The sequence below is a fragment of the Dipodomys merriami genome, unplaced genomic scaffold (genome assembly GCF_024711535.1).
Source record: "Dipodomys merriami isolate MVZ:Mamm:240054 unplaced genomic scaffold, mDipMer1.0.p SCAF_465, whole genome shotgun sequence".
NCBI lineage: Eukaryota > Metazoa > Chordata > Mammalia > Rodentia > Heteromyidae > Dipodomys > Dipodomys merriami.
Genome location: NW_027206030.1, coordinates 775,661 through 783,914, shown reverse-complemented (window position 1 = coordinate 783,914; position 8,254 = coordinate 775,661). Strand labels below are relative to the sequence as shown.

The 8,254-nt window shown below is 36.4% G+C and overlaps 1 non-coding gene across 1 annotated transcript; it reads left to right on the top strand.

Annotated features, from left to right (window-relative positions):
* Positions 1–7,315: 7,315 nt before the first annotated feature.
* LOC138808662 (U6 spliceosomal RNA) lies at positions 7,316–7,422 on the top strand. Its single transcript, XR_011366568.1, has one exon. It is a non-coding gene; the product is annotated as a U6 spliceosomal RNA (small nuclear RNA).
* The last annotated feature ends 832 nt before the right edge of the window (positions 7,423–8,254 follow it).

Here is an 8,254-nt window from a genome sequence, read left to right as displayed (position 1 = left end):
TCAAATTCTTTGTTGAAGCTTTGTTTTAGATCTTGTATGGACTTCTTTACTTCCTTAATTTGGTGTTCAGTGTTTATTCTCAAATCACTTAGTTGATTGGTTATGGTTTTCTTGGGCTCCCATTCCTTCTGTTGGTTTACATTCAGGATTCCCTTTGTGGTTTCCCTGACTTCCTTCAGCTCTTTATTAATGGATTCCATGAATCCCCTTAATGATCTTTGTGTATTCTCATCTTGCTCTCTCAATTCTTGTATTACTCTTTGGTTAGCTTCCTCCCGTTCATGCTATTCTTGTAGTTTTCTTTGAGTGTTCTCATGCTCTTCAGGCCATTCCTGCTTTCTCTTTGAGGATTTTCAAGCTGTTCCCACAAATCCTGTATCAGTTTTTGAGTAGCTTCCTCACGATCATGATATTCCTGTATAAAGCTTTGGATTGTCTCCTCTCTATCCCTATCAAGCTTATACAGAGTTCATTGTATATTTTCAATCTTTTCATTAATCATGTTTGCCATCAGTGTTTGTAGAGCTATTTGGGAACTCTCCTCTGGATTATTCATTATCTGTTCTGTCCCCTGATTATCATGAGTGGGAGTGGAGTTACCCTGACTTTCCATTTCTCTTGTGGTTTTCCGGCTTACTCTGCCCATTTGGGATGAAAGTAACACCAGTTTTGTGCTAGAACACTAACTTAAGGCAAGCATCAACCAAAGTCTGAATTTGCACAATCAATAGTCTGCAGATACAATCTAGTTCAACAGATACTTCTATTCAACATCAAACAACTATATATTAATGGGCTATGAACCGCAAAGAATAATTTGGTAAACCAGAAATTATTAGGTTAGGGGGAGATGTGGGTAAAAAATAGGAATAGAGTGATATGGGAAGGTACAGGGAGAATTAATTAAGTCCTAGTCTCAAAGCAGGAAATAGGTTAGATAGGATGAAAGCAGAGAGAGAGAAAACAAGAAGAAATGGAAAGGGAAAAAAAAGACACCAGAAAAAATAGAAAAATAAAAGTTAATAATATGCAGATTCAAGAACAATCTATTTAAAGAACGTGAATATGTTGAGGGAAGGGGAGAGATGTGAAAAATTTAAAATAAAAATACTTAAAATATTATATAGGTATAAAGAGGTATTACTGCTATTAAGGAATTTAAGTCTCAGAAGTTTTGAAATGAGTGATAAATTTGTGGATTAAGTGTGTACACAATGGGGGATAGGGTCTAATAGTCAAATATGGGTTTATCTGAGGATGTGCAGAACAACAATTAAGTCCCATAAAGAGGAACAAAAGAGAGGAAAAGGTGAAAAGGATAAGGAAGAAAGAACAAAAAGATCAGAAGTTCAGTCGAGCTAAGCAAAAAAAAAAAAGAAAAATTTTTTTTAAAAGAAGAAAAAAAAGACAAAGAAAAACGCACACACACATGTATCCCTAAAATAAAGATTATAAGGGGGAAAAAAGTTACTAGAAAACATTTTTTTTCAAAAAAGGTCAAAATTTAAAATTAAAAAAAGTTTTAGAAAATAAAAAATATTTGTAAAAGTTATATAAAAAAAAAGAAAAGGAAAAAAAAGTTCTTTGATTTTTTGGGGGGAGGGTTGGGAAAAATCCTATATCTCCCTTGTGCCTGTAATCAGCCTCTGGTTGGAGTCTCTGGTCTGTTTGTGGTCCTGTGGCTTGGTTGGTTTCTAAAGTCAGTTTGTTTAGACAGGCAGAAAAATGCTCTGCTTTACCCAGGATTTTTCAATCCTCCTCACAAGTTAGTTCATTGGGAGGGGGGTGTGCTTTGAGTATCACAAAAGAGGGAGATGGCTTTTTCCTCAAGTTTGGAGATGCTGTGATGAGGTTATGTTCTGGGTAGAGTTGAGACCTTTCAGCAAACAGTAGCCTTCCCTGGGCATAGTTTGTGAGAAACTCACAGAGCACAGCCTGGAGCCACTCTCAGGGATTCTGTTTAGTGAATTTTAGTTGATTTTCCAGGCTGCTAAAGGGAGGGGCAGCCTCTGGCTCTGATTACCCGATGAAGAAAGCCACTCCTAGGGCTGGTGCCGGAACTGGGTGACTTTTACCTGAGTAGAGCTGAGTATGGCAGGTCACGACGTTGTTAAGTTATTGTAACCTGTTAAATGACCGTAGTTTTATTCTAAGGCCTGAGTTGGAGCTAGCAACTCCGCGGAGCTTTGTTGGTATCCAAGATGGAGATCTCCGGTACTGGGGGGGAGGGGTGGCCTTCCCTCCTCTGTTCCCTGAGAAGGAGTGAGGAAGTGCGGCTTCTACTCATGCTGAGTCTTGGTTCCTGGGTCGTCTCTGGTCTGCGAACTGAAGGATGAAGATGTCTGCTCCTTGTTGGTTCTTACTGGTGTTGAGTTGAATCCGCTTGCCCTCTGAGTCTGGCTCTTTCGTCCCTGTTATGCCTCCACTTCTCCTTTGCCATCTTCCTGGATCCCTGTCCACGACTTGATTTTCCCCATCTCCTCCACAAATTATACTGACATCAAATATAGTGAAAGTAGGGGTTATACTGTGGGGGATGTACATACAAAGCTACAAAGAAATAATCTTATAAATGAAAGAAAAACAGTTAAATACTTATCTAAGTATTCTTTTTCCTAACATCACATTATCTGACTTTTCCTGCTTGAATCATACATATACTAGATATTGCAAACAAGGGAAACCATGGGACCTTTGTGTATTTGGGCTTGGCTTACTTCACTTAATATAATTTTTTCCAAGCCTCTCAATTTCCTAACAAATGGGGAAATGTCATTCTTTCTGATGGAGGCATAGAATTCCATTGTGTATATAGACATGACAGAAAGGTGAGGGAAAACCTTTTATACTTCAGTGAGGTTGTGGCTTGTGTTTCACAAAGTGTTATGAAAGCTATCCATGAGAAATTTAGCAGCTCTATTTCTAAAAAGTACTTGCATGTTTACACTTTCTGATAAAGTCTCAATTCAAGTACTTCTCCTTGGACTTCAGTACTATTCAATGATGCTGTGTCAGCTTTTTGTTAAATTTTGCAGACCAGTCTTGGTGATGAAATTTGTGCTTCCAATTCCATCCACAAAATGCAGACAAAAATTATCTGAAAATATTTGTATCTGTTGACAGTGCATATACTTTTATTTTTATTACAAGCATAGAATGAAGTACAAATTTTAATAGCAATTACACTGCACTAGGTTGTGGGCAGATTCTAATGTAAATAATAACTGTGTTCATGTAGAGTATTTGAGTATCCGATGTTTTAATATGCCGGTGGTCCTAAAACCAATACCTTACTGATATTGAGTGACAAATACAACTTCCTATTAGTACAAAAATTTTCCTTGTATCTTTTATATATATATATATATATATATATATATATACACAGATATAGATAGATAGATAGATAGATAGATAGATAGATAGATAGATAGATAGATAGATAGATAGATAGATAGATAGATGGATATTTATATTGTAAAGATACTGTACAGCTGGGTTACAGTTACATAAGTAAGGTAATGAGTACAATTTTTTTTTTGACTATTGGTCATGGGCTTGAACCCTATGCCTGAGCACTGTCCCTCAACTCTTCAGCTCAAGGCTATCGCTCTACCACTTGAGCTACAGTGCCACTTCCGGTTCTCTGGTGGTTTATTGGAGATAAGAGTTTTACGGACGTTCCTTCCCTGGCCGCCCTTGAACCACGATCCTCAGACCTCAGCCTCCTGAGTTGTTAGGATTACAGGCATGAGCCACCGGCACCTGGCATGAGTCCATTTCTTATTGAGCATTTTTACCCCATCCTTTGTTTTCCCCTACTATCCCTTCTCTTCACACCTCGTCAACTCATCCCTCCATTCATTCTCTGATAAAGTGTCTTATTATTACATTATTATTATCTCATTATTACAATGGGTCAACCTGAATCCTATCTTTGTATATTAAATGAAGAAATGCTGGCTTGATTTATGCTGATTCTACTTGTGTAGACACAAGTAAAATCAGTCACCAAGTCCAAGAGCATATAAATGAAATGTACACCTTTTTTGTCAGTTGGTTTAGTTGTGTTCTACACATTTATTGACAGGTTACAAATTATTCTCAAACTTTAATATGTTAAAAATAATCTCTTCGTTTCTTATTTTCTTAGCCAGAAAATCAGCAAGACCTCAGTCAGCATTTCTCTCATAGGAATTTTCACATGAGTTGGTTACCTGTTGACCTGAGGTCCAGTTTTATGCGGACTCACTAATCTGCTTAGGAATTGATGCTGGCTGTTGGAAAAGAATTCAAAGAAGGATGCCATTTAAAGGCTTATAATTTTATTCTTTACCATTATATTCTCCTGCTACTTTGGTTGTTGAGAGTGTGTATAAGAGCAAGCATTCCGTGGGCATCAGGGAGATACCACATGATCTTTACATACTGACATTTCCGAGTAACTTGCTATCACGTATACTGCATTTTGCAATTCCAATCTGTCAAAACCTACCAGTTTTAAGAGATAAGAGGAGTGGTAAAAGAACTCTTAGAGACAAATACATCTTGAACATATTTTGTTCCAAGCACTCCATCTAAGGCATTTTCAGCAACTAATGAAACTTGCGTTGGCTGTAATTATGTGTCTTTCTCCATGTGTGCATGTATTCATGTGTATATGTATATGTGAATTTGTGTGTATAGTAACATATATGTGTACAATATAAGGGCATATACACACATATATGAATATATAAATAAATATACATATACAAATATATATGCATATATATCTTTGTTCAGTGACTTAATCTATAGTTCCCAGAACATTGTCATTCTCACAAAGTGTTCATAATAAACTGCTCTGAGGACCTGTGCTCTATTGTACTCATTTCCACCATTACCTTCTTTTTCATTCATGTGAACAACTTCTGTCTATTTTCCACAGGAGAGCTTTATTTTCATTACATGTAGTTACAAACAGATAATCAAAGACAAAGGTTGTTTGTAAAAGAAAAAGAACTTTTAGGTCACAGGTTAAAATATCTTTTTTTTTGAGGGGGGGTCCAGTCTTGGTGCCTGAAGTCTGGGCCTGGGAACTGTCCCTCAGCTCTTCAGCTCAAGGCTAGCGCTCTATCACTTGAGCCACAGCGCCACTTCTGGCTTTTTTTCTTTTTGCTTATGTGCTGCTGAGGAATCGAACCCAGGGCCTCATGCATGCAAGGCAAGCACTCTATCACTGAGCCCCCTTCCTATCCCACGTTAAAATATCATATCCATCCAAATGATTCCTATGAGATGAAATTTGTAATAGTAGTAAATGTGAAAAGGAATTCCTAGACCTGTTGTTTTGCCATTTAGAATATCAAAGAATAATATCACGTCACTCAAAATTCTTAACGAATGCAAGGGAAGATGTTAGTCCCCATCATGTTCCCACAAAGCGAGTGGATCCTCAAGGATAATAGTAGACCAGCAGAAATTCTATGTAGCAGACATGGAGCATGAAAGAGAAAGAGAGGAAATGAGAGAGCGTGAAAGAGGGAGAAATATCATGATACTGAAAGTGCATAACAGATAAAAAAGAGCTGTACATGAATATTCATACTGTTATCTTTAGACTCTACATGTACATATAAAATGATTCTAATAAAAATTAAAAATGACTCAGAAGTAATTAAAAATGCTAACACAATTTTCACATTAACAAACTCTCAGAGATATTTCATGACTTTGAAAAGAAAAAAGTGGCTGGGGTTAGTATAAATTTAGAAGTATAACAATACACAAAAATATGAAAAGATATTCATATATTTCATTATATAACCCAAAGCAGAAAGAAAATGTTGTTTAGATGAATCTTTAAAACCCAGTCTATCAGGAGCTGGGATGGTGGCTGTTGTAGAGTGCCTGCCTTGCATGCATGAGGCCCTAGGTTTGATTCCTCAGCATCACATAAGTAGAAAAGGACGGAAGTGGTTCTGTGGCTCAAGTGGTGGCACTAGCCTTGAGCTGAGGTACAGCAACCAGGCCCCAGAGTTCAACCCCATGGCCAACAAAATCAAAGTAAAAAACAAAACAAAACACAGTCTCTCACTTTTGTGACCTCAACTCTGTAATATCACTGCTTCAGCCTAGGGCTAAGATTTTAAGTGTGGACATTTATCATCCCTCCTTATTCTGACTGTACTTGATAATTTTTAATCAATATTTTGTTCTTAATTTTGCTTTTTGTAAATTCACATGCAACTATAAAAAATGGTTTGGCCATCCCAGTAACCTCAAAGTACCTCCTGATGATAGAGAACAAAAGGTTTTATTATATTACAAGGGAAACAATACTACAAATAAAGAAACACAATAACTAAATATTAATGATTAATAAAATAAAGTACCAAAGAATTACCAGTGTTTTCAGTATTTGAAGTGTACTTACATATTTGATTTTACTATTCTCACATTCCTGTACATTTAACACTGAATAAGATTATGATATTCAACAAGAGTTTTAGGCTATGTGTAGTTTTTAAAGTTACCCACTAAGATTGCTTTTTATGACTCATCTCATCATTTGTATATGTATATGTATATGGCTTATATCATCATTTGTTCCTCACTAACATATAAAGTAAGGAAGCCCTAAAGTTTTAAGAGAAACTATGCAGTTAACAAAGTCTTAACTCTTCACTCTGCTTCTTTACACTAAGACTTTGCAACATCTCATTAGTAATGTTTCTCTAAACTGAAATGTAGTTTTTAGTAGCATATGTCTGCTACCATAAATCTTAAATATTTATAGAAAAGTTGTATGACCTGACAAACAATCCTAATTTTGGCCTATATAAGCAAATTCCCAAAATTAAATATATTTAAAACATTAAAACTTTTAAAAACCCTTAACACTTGCCGCAGTGTTCATTATGACAGGTGCCTTATACAGAATAATTGAATTCGTCCTCCTACACATCTCTTTTTTAATTTTTATTTTTTGTGAACATACTGTACAAAGGGGTTACATTTACATGGGCAAGATAATGAGTACATTTCTTATCAAGCTTGCAGCCTCCTCCTTTGTTTACCCTTCACATCCCTTCCCAGCCTTCCTCCGCCCCCCCACCTGATTCCACCCCCCTCCCCCGATCTTACACATCTCTTGAACAACAATATCTGGGATTATTTTGTTTTTGATGTGTCAATCTTGGCTATTCTTAAATGTGTGCTTATGTAAGAAGTACATGGTTCTAAAATTTCACTAGAATTCTTCAAAACTTACTTTTCTTTGAATTGTCTAGTTTAAGAAAATCAATTACACTTTATATATAAAAAGTGCTCTGTGCTCAATTCAGCAGCACATACACTAAAATTGGAGCAGTACAGAGAAGATTAACATGGCCCCTGCACAAGGTTGATATGCAAATTCTTGAATCATTCCATATTTTTACAACTAAAGATGCTGGAGAGGATGTGGCCACAAGGGAACCTTACTTGATTCTTGGTTGGAGTGTTAACTTGTTCAACCACTTTGGAAAGAAGTTTGGAGGCTCATCAAAAGACTCCATATAAAGCTCCCCTATGACCAAGCAATCACACTTTTGGGGATTTACCCAAATGATCACAAAGAAGACCATACTAAAACTACCAGAACAACTATGTTTACTGCAGCATTATTTACAATAGCTAACATATGGAGCCCACCCCGATGGCCCACAGAAGATGAATGGATCATGAAAATGTGGTATATATACACAATGAAATTCTATGCCTCCATGAGAAAGAATGACATCGCCCAATTTGTTAAGAATTGGAAAGACTTGGAAAACAAAATTTATTCAGTGAAGTAAGCCAAGTCCAAAGAAACATACGTCCCATGGTTTCCCTTATTTTCCACAGCTAATATATGTCTGGATAAGCAGAATAGATCAGAAGCTATGTGCATATCAGATAAGATGATATTACAGGAAATGAACCAGACAAGTGTTTTTTTTTGTTACTTGCTATTGTTTCTAAGATACTTATAATGTGTGATGTGATTTTTTTTTGTTCCTTTATATGTTCCTCCCCTATGCTCTAATCCATGTTTTCACTGTATTTGAAGTTGGTGCGCCTACACCCTGTGTATACGTTTCTCTAATTTGGGGAGGGGAAAGGGAAATACAAAATTCTTAAACAAGGATACAGGTTGAGATGCACAAGACACTATCTTGAAAAATGAACTTTACAATTTAGGCAGGGGAAGGGGGAGGGGAGTGTATTTGTGGAGGTGGGAGGGAAA